Source organism: Pogona vitticeps, chromosome 6 (genome assembly GCF_051106095.1).
Source record: "Pogona vitticeps strain Pit_001003342236 chromosome 6, PviZW2.1, whole genome shotgun sequence".
NCBI lineage: Eukaryota > Metazoa > Chordata > Lepidosauria > Squamata > Agamidae > Pogona > Pogona vitticeps.
The window spans coordinates 90,334,188-90,350,431 of record NC_135788.1 but is presented as its reverse complement, the minus strand read 5'-3'; the positions used below and the strand labels follow the sequence as shown (position 1 = coordinate 90,350,431).

At 41.3% G+C, this 16,244-nt stretch overlaps 1 protein-coding gene across 2 annotated transcripts in view; it reads left to right on the top strand.

Annotated features, from left to right (window-relative positions):
• FBXL20 (F-box and leucine rich repeat protein 20) overlaps window positions 1–16,244 on the top strand; it is a 101,362-nt gene that overhangs the window by 23,878 nt on the left and 61,240 nt on the right. The gene's annotated exons all lie outside the window — the stretch shown is intronic.

The following is a 16,244-nucleotide window of genomic DNA, read 5'->3' as shown; positions in this document are numbered from 1 at the left end:
CCATGAGCAAATAAAATATTAAGATTTTCATTGCAAGTACAAGTACTGTAATATAATTTCTTCAGTGTATAAAAATTATCATTTTATATTGTATATTTATCCACAGATGGTATGAACATAATAATTTTATTATAGACCACAAGGTAACTTTGCTGTGCTGCTACAACATGTCTCTTTAAAAAGGAAGCTTTTGATTTGGTATGTTTGGTGAGGAACAAAGGAGAGGGCCTTTTCTGTTGTTGCTCCCAGATTTTGGAACTCCCTCCCACAAGCTGGCCCTGTCTTTACTGTTCTTCCACAAGCAAGCAAAGAGACCTTTCCTTTCAGGCAGGCTTTCCTTTAATGTTTGGCTGCCTGGGTGGAGTTTTTAAATGGAATGTTGCACCTTACTGTTTTGTATCTGTTTTGGTGTTGTTGTTTTTACCATTTTTTAGTATGGTACTTGTTTGATCCTTTTTGGTATTTGTGTACTCACTATTGTTAGCTTTAAAATGATCTTTTACTGATGCAACCCAATTTGCCCCCTTTTTAAGGGAAAAGGCAGGGTAGAAATATTTTAAATAAATAATAATAAAATAATATACAGTCATGTGAAAAAGATTCTTTGAATTCTCTGGTTTAACATATCAGGACATAATAAAAAATGATCTGGTCCTTAGCAGGTCTGAAAATTAGGTAAATACAACCTCAGATGAACTACAACACAAGACATATTATAACATGTCATGATTTATTTTACAGAAATAAAACCAAAATGGCAAAGGCATGTGTGAAAAATGGAGTACACCTTATTATTCAGTAGCTTCTAGAGCTACATTTAACAGCAATAATTTGAAGTAATAATTTTCTGTATGACTTTTTCAGCCACTCACATTGTTGTGGAGGAATTTTGCGATCATCGCAAAGCCCCCATTTTTGGGATGATCGCGGGGAAGCGCTTCCCTGCGGTCATCGCAAAGCCCCCACCGATCAGCTGTACGAAAATGCAGGCTTTGGGATGATCGCGGGGAAGCGCTTCCCCGCGATCATCCCAAAGCCCTGCCGATCAGCTGTGCTTCGTCTCTCTCTCTCCAAAGACCCTCTGCGCCTAATATCCCAGAGGAAGCACAGCTGATCGGTGGGGCTTTGGTATGATCGCTTCCCCTGCCAATCAGCTGTGCTTCGTCTCTCTCTCTCTCTCTCTCTCTCTCACTCTCTCCACCCCTCGCAGCTCCAGCCTCGGCAGGGAGACTGAGGCACTGCCGCGCCACCCTGGCCGAGAAAGACTCTCTGTGCCTGCAGCAACCTTAAGCCCGGGCTTAAGGTTGCTGCAGGCACAGAGGGTCTTTCTCGGCCAGGGTGGCGCGGCGGTGCCTCAGTCTCCCTGCCGAGGCTGGAGCTGCGAGGGGTGGAGAGAGAGAGAGAGAGACGAAGCACAGCTGATATGCGGGGCTTTGGGATGATCGCGGGGAAGCAATCATCGCAAAGCCCCGCCGATCAGCTGTGGGGAAACGGGGGCTTTGCGATGATCACTTCCCCACGATCATTGCAAAGCCCCCATTTTTTCACAGCTGATCAGCGGTTCCAAAATGGCGGTGGCTGTTTTGCCTCACTTTAGAGGCACCCAAAATGGCCACCGCTATGGAGGAATTTTGCTTAAGGTTAGTTTCTAAGCCCATAGGAATGTATTAAACGCGTTTTAATACGTTCCTATGGGCTTTTTAAAATCGCTTAGCGATTAAATCACTTAGCGACATTTTTCCTGGAACGGATTAACATCGCTAAGTGAGGCACCACTGTACTTTGGTATACAGAGGAATTCATGGTCGACTCAATGACTGCAAGAAACACAGGTCCTATGGTTGCAAAACAAGCGTGAACCATCACCTCTCCACCACTGTGCTTGACAATTCATATGAGATGTGTTTGGTTTTTGCTACACGTGGCACTGTGCATCATGGCTGAACATATCCACTTTGGTCTTGTCTGTTGAAAGGACATTATTCCAGAAATCCTGTCATTTTTCCAGATGCAACTTGGCAAACATAAGTCATGCTGCCATGATCTTTTTAGAGAGAAGTCTTTCTCCTGGCAATCCTTCTAAACAAACCATACTTGTTCAGTCTTTTCCTAATTGTACAGTCATGAACTTTAACATTTCACATGCTATCTGAAGTCTGTAGTCTGAGATGTAACTTTTGGGATTTTTTTTGAAGTTTCTCTGAGCATTGCATGGTATGACCTTGGATTGAATTTGCTTGGATGTCCATTCCTAGGAAAATTGGCAGTTGTCTTGAAGGATTTCCACTTGAGAATAATCCTCCTTACTGTAGAATGGTGCTTTAAATTGTTTGAAAATGGCCTTGTAACACTTTCCAGATTGATGGGCAGCAACAGTTGCTTCTCTATGATCATTGCCGATGTGTTTCCTCCTTGGCATTGTGTTAATACACACCTGAATGCTCCAGACCAGCCAACTGCTAAAATTTCAGCTTTTATAGAGGTGGTCACACTTGCTGATGATCAGTTACTCAAAGGCATTTGGTTAGCAGCACCTGGCTAATACTTCGCCTCTTAATTCCTATGGAAGTAAGAGTGTACTTAGCTTTTCACACATGGTCTCTCCATTTTGACTTTATTTTTGTAAAATAAATCATGATGCATTGTAATATGTCATGCGTTGTTGTTCATATGAGGTTGTATTTATCTGGTTTTCAGACTTGCTAAGAACTAGATGATTTTTATTATGTCTTGATACATAAAACCATATAATTAAAAGAGGGTGTACTTTCTTTTTCACATGACTGTAGATCAAATGAAATCTTAAATTAATTTTGCACTCATAATGAGTATATAGCTAGCAGATGCAGTTATTGTCTTGAATTTCATTGTTTCAAAATACATTAGTATAATAAATTATGTAGCGGCACTATGGCTCTGAATACCAGTTACTGCGGGTAGGAGAGAACTATTGCAGTCATCTGCTTGTAGGCTTCCCTTGGGCCATATGAATGGCGACTCTGAAAACAAAATACTAAAGTCTGTATGATTTTTGGTCTGTTTATAAGCATTTTTTTAGCTGAATGTAGCCAGCTGTTCTGTTGAATTCCAGATTTGATACGCAGAATAAGGAAAGGTGACTATGGTAGATGACAGGGTAGCTCCTGGCTAGTTGGTGTGTAACTGTCAGAGCACTGCTCTCCCCAACAAGTTTTCTAGCCTCTGTCTCACAGTCTTAGAACAAACACTGATTGTGTACATGTGAGAGGGAAGCTGTATGAGATCCTGAAACTGGCTTTCACAACTGGAAATAATGTCATTAACCTTCTGAGATTGCAGCAAGCATTGCTTTGAAAACCAGAGAGAGAGAGAGAGAGAGAGAGAGAAATTCTTAGGAAGCTTAATACTGTATCTAACATATCTTATGAAACACACACCCATTTCAGTAAAATGGTGGCATGTGTAATTGGCTCTGGTAATTACACATTTAAATGAGACTTTTTAAGATGCAGGATCTGTGTATCTCTCTCTCTCTGTCTCTCTAAATAAATAAATAAATAAATAAAGAAAGAAAGAAAGAAAGAAAGAAAGAAAGCCCTATTTTGAGCACATACATCCTCATCTTATATGCTATCTTAACTCTACACTCAAATCATCAGCCTGAATGGGATAAACTTAAAATAATTTTCAAATATTTTCAAGTTCCTGCTTTAGCAGTTCTCCAAGAAGAGTGGGGTTTCAGTCATCAGAATCTCCCTTTGTGCTCTCTTCATGCTGGTCTGCATCACCAGAGAAGAATGGATAATGTTTTTGCATTGCATAGATCAGCATACAATGCAAAGACATTCTTGGTTCATCTTTGAGATTATAATGTTCTTTCAGTATAGAACGCTGTCAGGTGGTATTAACAAAGGTAGTAGCTTCTCTGATTGAGGTGCAAAAAACCCAGTTACTTAGAAAATAATCAGATTCTCTCTGAACTTGAAAACTCGCTTTTTGGCATGCAGTTTTCTTTCTTGCAATGGTTCTAGCTCTGTCATACAGATTAATTGATTTGTGTTTCCAGTCTCAACATAAATCAATATTCCTTACTCATAAGTATTGAGAGAGAATGATGAGAAAGCTTGTTGTCTAACTACTGAGACATTACTTTTTCATTATGGAATTATGGGAGTAAAAAAACCTCAAACTTGCAGGAGTTGAAACATCCTTCAAACTTCCTGCTATTCCCACACTGTTTCTGTCAAATAGGAAGAAAAGCACACTGCTGCAATGTGTAAGTCACAAGGATTTCCTGCAACTTGCAGAAGTTCATGGGAGGACAAATTCCAATAAAAATTGCATCTGCACACAGTGTAAATTACTTTCTTTAATTCAGAAAAACCCATCTCTAGAAATCAGCTTTACTAAATTATTATACACCAGCTCCAAGTGTAGCTTAGGCTGCTTTGGGTGGAGTGGCTGAAGCCTAGGAAAGGCTGTCTTGGACATTCCCGATACATACACAGCACACCTTTTTTATTTTTCTGGTGTATCTTGCTATTTAAAAAAATAGCTGTGTATAGAACATGTAATAATAGCATTGTGTACTTATTTAATTTCACTTAACAGGTAGATCAAACATGATAAATCTGTAAACCTATCTATTTAAGACCATCAAAATTGTAGGCAAATGTTTCCCAAAAGAAATCCTCTCCAAATTTCTAGAAAATCCATGTCAACAGCCGCCTAGAGTGGTCATATAGACCAGATGGGTGGGATACAAATCAAATAAATAAATAAATAAAATACAACAGAAGTATATTGGTAAATTATAATTACTGGCAGGACTTGGATTGTTCTGTTATATAGCTTCATTATAATACTATGTATACTATGTAATGTTAAGACTAATGACAGTAATTTGCATTAGGTAGATACGACCACTAATAGGCAGAAGGTGAGGTTGGCCTTCACCCATTTAACTATGTGTCCATGCATGGGTGCTTAGAACACAATCTCCTTCCAGAGTACAGATTTGAAAACTAGTGGTAGCTGAAATGCAGACACTAGCAAATCTTTCCTCAGTATATGATTGGTAAGGAGTGCAGCCTTATGAGCAAGCAGCAAAGTATGCCAGTAATTGCCAATCCTCCCAAAATGCAGTGGAGCACAGAAACTTGTAACTTTTTAAATAGAAATGTTGAATGATTTTTTTAAAGGGAAGAGGATTGATTCACAAGACAAGAAGTTAAAACATCTTGTCCATGTGGTCTTGCTGAATAAGGTCAATTAAGTTATAAATGCAAAATGCTGCTTCTGATGTTTCATCTGAACAAATATTCTTATTTTTGTTTTATCTTACAGTACAATTTAAAATATAAAAATATGTGCATTTTTTAAAAAATAAAAAAGTTATTTGTGTGAAGGATGGAAGATAAAAAATGAAGCCCTAAAAGATTATGTAGGCCTGTTTCTTAGTCTTATTCCCTGTACATGAGGGGTGTATTGAGGTGGCGTCCATTTCATATAGAGAAAATTATGGTGCTGAGGTTGTTTCCTTGTTCACACAAAACTTCAAAACACATTTATTCAGTTAAAACTTGATCGTTGAATTTCCATGTGCTTTCAGATTAAACCTCAAATATCCTTATATTATATGATTGTCAAACACTCCCTCAACAAAATCTCTGACCAATATAATAATTTTAACAGGATTCATATTAATGCATGATGACTGAAAATGAAAATCATAAAAAAGGATGTAGTGGCAAGCCTGTAGCTACTGAGGGGAATGACACGCTTTTAAATGCCATTTGTAGATGTACCCCATTACTAGAATTTATTTTTTCAATACCACAAATAGAATCTTTTTAGTTGTTGTGGGTTTTCCAGGCTGTTTGGCAGTGTTCTTAAGGTTTTTCTTCCTAACGTTTCACCAGTCTCTGTGGCCGGCATCTTCAGAGGACAGGAGTCAGAACTCTCTCTGTGCTCTGTTGCAGGTTGTTGGATAGTTGAGTATTTATAGCTGTGAGATCAGCTTTTGTCTTTTTCAGGAGTTAGGGTGATTATGGTGATCAGGGTGTTTTTGTTGTGGGTGTATTGTTGAGATAAGGGGGAGAGATATGTCACTGTGATTGATGGGTGTCGTTAGCTGGTCTTTTGTGTGCAGTGATCACTGGTGTGGCTGGATAGAGTTTGTTGACCTTTTGCAGGCTTTATTTTTGTAAGTGCTGGGAACCAGGCTTTGTTGAGTTTTAGACTTTCTTCTTTTTTGTTGAAGCTCTGCTGGTGTTTGTGGATTTCAATGGCTTTCCTGCGCAGTCTAACATAATGATTGCCGGTGTTGTTCAGTACTTCAGTATTTTGAAATAGAATTCCATGTCCTGCTTGTTTTAGGGTGTGTTCAGCAAATGCCGATTTTTCTGCAGTGTCTCTCATATTCTTTGATTTTGGTGTGGATGCTGCGTTTTGTGGTTCCAATATATACCTGGCAGCAACTGCAAAGTATCCAGTATACTCCTGCAGTGGTGAGGGGGTCAGTTTTGTCCTTTGCTGACTGTAACTTTTGCTGTATTTTTATGGTGGCCTGAATACTGTTTGTAGGTTGTGCTTTTTCAACAGATCCCGGCCGTGAAAGCCTTTGAGAATACAGAAATTTTTTAGTTTCTCTTTATGTGTGTCTTGGGTGACTAGTACCAGGAGCTATGTATTTTTTGTGTGTGTTCATAGCCCAGTCTTTTGCTAGAGCTAATGGTGAGAGATCCTAATGTAGATGTAATATTGGCCACCTGCAAATCATGGCCTTTAAGTCAGAAGCCAGTAATGGGAGAGTTCATTCTCTCCCTGTGCTGGCTTAGCTGAGACTTGTGCAACTAGGGTTTGCAAAACAATTCCCTGATTTTAAATCCGTTTTTGGTGTTGTTGTTTAGTCGTTAAATAATGTCCGACTCTTCGTGACCCCATGGATCAGAGCACGCCAGGCCCTCCTGTCTTCCACTGCCCCCCGGAGTTTGGTCAAATTCATGTTGGTAGCTTTGATGACACTGTCCAACCATCTCGTCCTCTGTCATCCCCTTCTCCTTTTCCCTTCACATTTTCCCAACATCAGGATCTTTTCCAGGGAGATTTCTCTTATGAGATGGCCAAAATATTGAAGCCTCAGCTTCAGGATCTGTCCTTCCAGTGAGTGAGCACTCAGGGTTGATTTCCTTCAAAATGGATAGGTTTGATCTCCTTGCAATCCAGGGGACTCTCAAGAGTCTCCTCGAGCACCACAATCCAATAGCATCAATTCTTCAGCGGTCAGCCTACTTTATGGTCCAGCTCTCACTTCCATACATTGCTACTGGAAAAACCATAGGTTTGACTGTGTGAACCTTTGTTGGCAAGATGATGTCTCTGCTTTTTAAGATGCTGTCTAGGTTTGTCATCTCTTTCCTCCCAAGAAGCAGGTGTCTTTTAATTTCGTGGCTGCTGTTCACCATCTGCAGTGATCATGGAGCCCAAGAAAGTAAAATCTGTCACTGCCTCCATGTCTTCCCCTTCTATTTGCCAGGAGGTGATGGGACCAGTGGCCATGATCTTAGTTCTTTTGATGTTGAGCTTCAGACCATTTTTTGTACTCTCCTTTTTCACCCTCATTAAGAGGTTCTTTAATTCCTCCTCCCTTTCTGCCATCAGAATGGTATCATCTGCATATCAGAGGTTGCTAATATTTCTTCTGGCAATCTTAATTCTGGCTTGGGATTCATCCAGTCCAGCCTTTCACATGAAGTATTCTGCATGCATTAAATAAGCAGGGAAACAATATACAGCCTTGTCATACTCCTTTCCCAATTTTGAACCAATCAGTTGTTCCATTTTCAGTTTTAACTGTTGCTTCCTGTCCCACGTATAGATTTCTCAGGAGATGGATAAGGTGGTCAGGCACTCCCATTTCTTTAAGAATTTACCATAGTTTGCTGTAGTCCACACAGTCAAAGGCTTTTGCGTAGTCAAGGAAGCAGAAGTAGATGTTTTTCTGGAACTCTCTGGCTTTGTCCATAATCCAGCGCATGTTAGCAATTTGGTCTCTAGTTCCTCTACCTTAGTGAACTGCAATATCCTATTTAGGTGAAAGCAGTTCCTAGTTTTTAAAATCACGTTGCTCTTTCCATAATATCTGAAGCCTGGGGAACCAAGCAATCCTGTGGTTGATCTCAGAGGTGACAATTGGCATAGGGTTAAAAGGCTGTCTTTCAAGCAGGGTTAAGTGATCTGTTGCCTACTACATGTTTCCTTTACTTCATCTCAGCTAGCTAATATGGATGATGATGAAATAGTAGTATATCAACATCTGGAAAGCCTGGACAATAGCTTTCCTATTTTTCCTCTAATGTACAGTGGTGACCCACTTGACGATTACCTCGTTATATAATGAAATCGTTTGACGACAATGTTTGGGCGATTTTTGTTTAACAGTGATTGGTTCCCTGCTTCAGGAACCGGTTTTTCACATTAGGACAATCAAAAACAGCTGATCATCAGGTTTTCAAAATGGCCGCCCACTGTGCAAAATGGCTCCCTGCTGGTTTCAGGACGGATTGCTCACTATACAGGCATCGGAAAATGGCCGCCCTATGGAGGATCTTCGCTGGACGATGAGGTATTTTTCCCATTAGAACACATTAACCGGTTTTTAATGCATTCTAATGGGTTTTTTACTTTCGCTTGACAACAATTTTGCTCTACAGCGATTTTGCTGGAACGGATTATCGTCAAGCGGGGCACCACTGTATATAGTATTCAAAGGGGGAAATCTCTTGTATCAATCTCTCGTTATAAATAATTATTCATTATTGCAAAAAAATATGTGTCACTTCTGTTAGTCTAGAATGCATTTTCTTTGCACATGAAGTATAGTATAGCCTGCAGAATCTCTCCTACAATAAACTTATCCCTCAAATTGCCATAAAATTCTTCAGTTATTTGCTAGGTGCTTTGCTTTAATTTAGTAATGGCTGCTTTTCATTAGCAACTAATCATGGACAAAAATGTGAACAAAAGGACACAAGATGTTTTCTGTTCTGTTATCTGACGTGCTAATATCTGGCCAAATGGGCTTGTCCATCTCTTGTACTTCTAGCTATACCTGAGATACTTATGTTGGTGAAGAAAAGGGGTGGGTGAAGGGAAAATATTGTTGCAGTATAAAGATTAATAGATTTATTTCAGTGTGAGCATTTGTGGATAAAAATCCCTCCTCGGACAAGAGAGTACAAATACACACCCCCAATATTTATTCCATGGTGATGAGATTAACGTCTTGGCTAGGATACAGACAAAATGACAATGGTTGATCAAAAGAGCTGTTAATTAGTAAATCTTAGCTAGGATGATAAACTAGGAAGACTTTATATCCATAGTATATTACGGAGAGCTTGGGTTATTAATATACATAGTATTCTAAGAAGCCTTGATCTCTGTTTAGGCTCTATCCAAGATACTCTTGCTTAATTTTAATATGAATATTATAACTGGAATAAAAATGCATCATGAAATTTTCATTTTAAATACTTTAAAATACTTGTAGTTCTACAAGTAAAATGGATTTCAGTGATGATATTGGCATGATTGGGTAGAAATATCTGTAACGCTTATTTTAAGAAAACATAAAGAGCTTAAGTGTTCAATTCTGTTTTTAATACGCTTTAGTTGTCCTACAGTTCTTAATCTGTGTCCAGATATTGTGTAGATGTTTTCTTGCTGTAGCAAATGGGATGGCAAATCTTCTCTGTAGGAAGTGGTATCTCACATTGGAGGGAGGGAGAGTAGTGACCCAACGTTTTGCCCAATGTACTGTAACTCATTCCAATTTATATTAAACAACAGTCTTCTCCATACCCACACATTGTTGTTTTGAGGTTGGGGATTTGGCCTCTGATTTCTTGGGCTGAAGAGCAGTCTTCATTTAGATTTAAATCTAAATGCTTTAGATCTAAATCTGAGGAAGCAGTTTCAGTTCTAGATAAATGTTTGGTGTCAGTAATGGACGGGATGAAGGTGAATGCAGTAAACTGAAATTTAATCCAGACAAGACAGAGTTGCTCCTGGTCAGCTGAAAGGTAGATCAAAGAATAGGATGCAGCCAATGCTGGATGGGATTGCGCTCTCTCTGAGAACACAGGTTGGGTGTATTCCAGGATTTGTCACTGAGCCTGGATGCCCAGGTTTCATTGGTGGCTGGCTTTAACTTGTAAAGTCTTAAACAGTTTGGATCCAAGATGTCTCAAGGACCGTGTATTTATGAGCCTGCCTAGGTGTTAAGATAATCAGGCAAGGTCTTTCTCTCAGTCCGGCCACCTTCCAGGTGCATTTGGTGGGGACACAGGAGAGTGCCTCCTTCTCCATTGCTTCTCCCAGAATCTGGAACTCCCCCATGCAGGAAGGTAGCCGGGCCCCATCTTTGCTATCCGTCTGCAAGTAGATGAAGACTTTGCTATTCAAGCAGGCTTTGCCTTAATAACTGGCTGCCTGAGGGGGGTGTTTAAATAGATTGTTGTGCATTGTTGCTTTAAATGTGTTATGGTGTTGATTTTTTCCCAATTTTGTGTGAGTAGTTGTTTGACCCTTTTAAAATAAAAACACAAACATTTATTTATTTATTTATTTATTTATTTATTTATTTATGAATGAATGAATGAATGAATGAATGAATGAATGAATGAATGTTTGCATCACAGTGCAAAAGAGGCAGCACACATGCAGGCCAGGACATAAAGCTTGCAGATCTTTCTGTCTGGCCTAGGAGTGTTTGAACTCTCACAACCCTGCCATCCATAGTAAATTGGCCTCACATTACTTAAGCTACTGCTTGAGTAAGGGAACAGATATCAAAGTAAATCTCTGGCTCTTTTGATGAGATACACTTACTGAGAACTTAGTTCTCTCCACATTTGCTTTTATGGCCCATTTTCACACACACACTTTTCTCTCCAGATTATTGGATTGTATAAAAAAAATAAGAATTTTAAGTGGGTAAACTACTATGGCCCTTCATTTCAGATCTGTTTCTAAGAATTTCTTAGATTCGAGGGGCCTAGAACTTGGAAAAATCCAGATACACTTCTCTCATGTCTGAATGTGCTAGCACAAAACTGTAGGAAGGGCTTTTTTCAACAGCTATCTAAAGAAACCTCTCTCTCTCTCTCTGACCAGGTCTCCTTAATAATTGTATACTTTAGAAGAGTCACTATACAAATCAGAGTCTTCTTTCCAGACCAGCTGTTTCTGCTTGTGGCTGATTTTGGCACAGAATCTTTTCGTCATAAGGGTTGTGTGAGTTTGTTTTTTTTAAAAGGGAAACGAAGGCCCTGAGTTTTACTTGACTGAGAGCCAACTTAATTTGCCAGCAAACCAGCATTTATTTGCTCAGGCCAGGACTTTGCATATTCAGTGCTTTCCTGTGCCACACAGTGTAAGAGGTGTTCACTGCATGGAGAAGTCCCCCCAGTTTAGCACCTGACATCTGCAGGTAGGGCTGGGAAGAGCACCTGTCTGTGGAAAGTGTAAGGCAGCTTAGAGCAGACCCAGGTAGACACACAATCGAGATACTGGTGTATAGCTATTTTAGATTCTGAAAGCAGCTCTCTTTCAAAATTTTGCATTGGAAAGGGAAGAAAGATAGTGAGCATGAATGTGCAGTTCTTTTTGGTTCTGCAGTACTCTTAGATTGTTTTAGCTGTTTTAAGTCAGCCCTCCTAATTCCTGAAGAGTTTGAAGATCTTTTGACAGTCAGATGTAAATCGACTGGTAATTCTGCGTCAGAGATTGCTAACATGTGGCCCTCCATATGTTGTTGAACTGTAGCTTCCATCATCCTTGGCTGCGCTTGCTAGGGCGTTGATTGGAGTTGTAGTTCTGTGACATCTGGAGGGCAATATGTTCCATAACCTCATTCCAGGTGTCAGGGAGAATGCTGTCCTTGTGCTTTATTGTATGCTTTTGACCTGAAACCCTGCTGGAATGCATCCTTGTAATTTCCTGAGTAGTATGATCTGCCCTAAAAGTAAGAAATGGACAGAATATCAAGGGCAGCTGAAGCCATATGATAGATTCAGATTTTCATTTTTTTTCTTTATGTAATTTGTGCTGCTTCTCTTGCTCAGAAATGTAAATTAATGTAAAATCAGATTTCTTGTTTTGCCAACATAATTAAACACTTAGTAAAAAGTTGCAAACTAATGGATTATACTTCAAAACATTTCTTTATATAGCCCATATGCCCTTTGTACTAAATATGCATATGTATATACTCCTTTTCTTTTGCTACAGCTAATTGTTAAAGTATTTCTCAAAGGCATAGTTATTAAAACATTTGGCTCAAAGTAAGAGGGTCAGGCTGCATACTATTAAGAAATAAAAGAGGAGTGCATGTTGGGAGAGACTTCCTAAAACCAATAAGGGTTTCTATGGCTAATAAATATGCAGATAGACATGTTTCAGCCAATGTGTGAAATTGTCAGCTAAAAATGTTTAAGGTAGGTGGTAAGTTAAATAAAGTAAAATTATGGTTCATTTTAGTGAGTCATAGTCATAAAATCATAGTTCCTGAGAGAGAGCCACTGTTCATTCTCGGAGACTTTTACACTAGAGTTGGTGCTGATCACAGTTCTTGGCCCACATGTCTAGGCTGCTTTGGCATTGGGAAGATGAACGAAAATGGCCAACACTTGCTGAGGTTTTGCTGTTATTATGCTCTTTGTGTCAGCAACGCATTCTTTAATACGAAGCCTCAACACAGAGTTTCCTGGAGACATCCAAGATCCACGCATTGGCATAAGCTCAGTTTGATCCTTACTAGACATTCTAGCCTTCCTAGTATTACAACCACACACAGTTACCAGAGTGCTATTGTGATACTGATCACACCCTGGTGTGTAATAGAATAAAACTGCAAACAAAGAGATTGTATCACACGAAAAAGGAAGGAAGACCACGTATTGACATCAGCAAGACTTGCAATCAAAGAAAAGTGGAGAAATTTGCCCAAGCGCTTGAGGAAATCCTTCCAGGCCCAGCTGATGCAAATGCACCTGAACGATGGGAACATTTCTAGAACGCTGTTTATAACACCTCCTTGTCCACATTTGACAAGAAGACCAAAAAGATGGCAGACTGGTTCAAAGCCCATTCAGAGGAGTTGATGCCAGCCATCGAGGATAAGTGGAGAGCTCTAGCAGCATACTAGTGAGCACAACTTGAAGGCTCTTTGAGCTGCTCGTAGCAAAGTCCAACAGGCTGCCAGGAAATGTTCCAACAAGTATTGGCTTCAGCTCTGCTCTCAGATACAGGCAGCAGTGGACACAGGTAAAATCCAGGGAATGTATGATGGTATCAAGCAGGCTTTAGGTCCAATACAGAAGAAATCTGCTCCCTTGAAGTCTGCTACAGGCGTAATCATCCAGGACCGAGCACACCAAATGGAACGCTGGGTGCAGCACTACTCTGAGCTATATTCCAGAAAGAATGTAGTAACCGAAGAGGCATTAAATAACATTGAGTGCCTGCCTGTCTTGGAAGAGTTGGACAGCAAACCAACTTTAGCAGAAATAAAAGCGGCCTTGGATTCCCTCACCTCTGGCAAGGCACCTGGGAAGGATAACATCCCTGTTGAAGTGCTGTAAAGAAATCATCACCACCGAGCTGTACGAAGTCTTTAGTCTTTGCTGGAGGGAAGGTGGAGTACCGCAGGACATAAAGGATGCAAACATTGTCACATTATATAAGAACAGAAGACAGGGGCAACTGCAATAACTACCGTGGCGTCTCTCTTCTCAGTGTTGTAGGGAAGCTGCTTGCCCGTGTTGTACCGAAGAGACTCCAGGTGCTTGCAAACAGAGTATCCAGAATCACAGTGTGGATTTCGAGCTAATAGACTCACCACTGACATGGTATTCTCCCTCAGACAGTTGCAGGAGAAATGTACGGAACAACAGCTGCTCTTTGTGGTTTTCATGGATCTCACAAATGCCTTTGATTTTGGTTAGCAGGGATGGCCTTTTTAAAATACTTCCCAAGATTGGATGTCCACCTTGACTCCTTAACATCATTATGTCCTTTCATGAGGAAATGAAGGGCAGTGTAGTTTTTGATGGCTCAACATCAGATCCCTTTGACATCTGAAGCAGAGTGAAACAGGGCTGTGTCCTCGTGCCAACTCTGTTTGGGATCTTTTTTGCTGTCATGCTGAAGCACGCCTTTGGAACTCCAACAGAAGGTGTCTATCTCCGGACTAGATTACAGTGGGGTCTCGACTTAAGTAATTAATCCGTATTGGAAGGCAGTCCGCAGGTTGAAAAGTTCACAGGTCGAATATGCATTTCCCATAGGAATGCATTGAAAACCATTTAATCCATATCTACTTTTTTCCGTCCATAGAAACTAATGGGAAGCTGCTATTCTGCATTCTACCGCTAGAGGGGGATATATTTTTTTCTTTTTTTCTTAGATTAAGAAAAGTTCAGGGAAGGAGGGAGGAAGGCAGGGAACAGTTTTAAAAGCACTTTTGAAATCATTTTTTCACCTTGAAAAGCACTTTTTCAGCCAAGCCAAGCCAAGCCAAGCCAAACACCTTTTGGGGGAAAAGGGGCAGCAAAGGAGGGAGGGACACCTTTTAAACCAAGCACCTTTCAGACAACAGAACAGATTGAAAAGCACTTTTTAAACAAGCCAAGCCAAGCCAAACACCTTTTGGGGAAAAAGGGACAGCAAAGGAGGGAGGGAACCTTAAAGCCACCACCCCCCAGCAAGGCACAGAATTCAGCAACCATTCCTCCAGCACAAAAATGCCCAAGAAGAACCTCTACCTTTGAGCTGGTCTCTTGCCTCAGCATAGTCAGTCCAGCACTCGGTGGTGGCGACGGCAGCCAGAATCCTTGCCCGGGGGGAGACGATGGCTGCGACCTGATGGGATTGTGACCTCTGTGGAGAGCGGGCAGGGGCCAGAGAGGCAAAGTTTGTTGGAGCGGAGTCAGGAGAGCCAGCATGGGTAAGAAGACGGGCACTGGCCAGAGAAGCAAAGCACGTGGGAGCGGGGGGAGGGGAGCAAGCCTGGGGAAAGAGCCCAGCAGAGAGGCAGAAAGGCAAAGCACATGGGAGCGGGGGGGGGGAGCAAGCCTGGGGATCAAGTCAAACAGAGAGGCAAAGCCACTGCAGGAGCAGGTGAGGGGGAGAGAGCAGACAGCAGGTCCGCTGTTCTCCGGGTAGGGGAGAAAGTGAGGCAAGGCATGGCCGCGCTCGGGGTGGGCATGGAAGGAAAAAGGCAGCGATGGATGGAGGGAAAGCAGCCTCGACGGACCTGACCTACCCTCCTCCTCCTCCCAGGGAGCTCAGATCAGGGGCAGGGTCTGTGCTGGCCAATGCGCTCTTTTCCCTGCCGTCTGGTCCCCTCTTCCCAAGATCCCTCGCCAGCCTCCGAATCAACAGGAGGGGAGGAAAGTCAGTTTGAACTTTCAGTTAGCCAACAGTTAACTGAAAGTTCAGGTTTCGCACTCTCCCCACCTCCCTTCTGTAAGTCGAAGTAAAGTTCGCAGGTTGAGGAAATATTTTCCTCTAAGAGCGGTTCGTAGGTCGAAAAGTTCGTTCCTCGGGCCGTTCGTAAGTCGAGGCCCCACTGTAGATGTAAAGCTCTTTAATCGCTCTAGATTGAAAGCAAGAACCAAAGTCCAACTGAAATGCATGCAGGACTTCCTCTTCGCCGGCCACAGTATGGACTCGCCTCCCTCTATTACCATCTCCATGCAAGAATTGGAGGTTATTCATCATTTTGTATACCTTGGCTGAACAATCTCTGACACTCTCCCCCTAGATGTCAAGCTGGATAAACGCATTGGCAAAGCAGCTACCATGTTCTCGAGACTCACAAAGAGAGTATGGCTTAATAGGAAGCTGACGGCATATACCAAGATCCAGGTCTATAGAGCCTGTATCCTGAGCACACTCCTGTACTGTATTGAGTCCTGGACCCTTTGTGCACGGCAGGAAAGGAAGCTGAACATGTTCCATATGCGTTGTCTCTGACGCATTTTTTGTATCACCTGGCAAGACAAAGTTCCAAATAGAGTAGTCCTAGAATGAGCTGGAATTTTTAGCATGTACTGTATACATTACTGAAGCAGCGACGTCTACATTGGCTTGGGCATGTCGTGAGAATGGTTGATGGCCGGATTCCAAAAGATCTCTTGCATGGAGAATTGGTGCAGGGAAATTGCCCCAGAGGGAGACCACAGCTGCGATACAAGGAT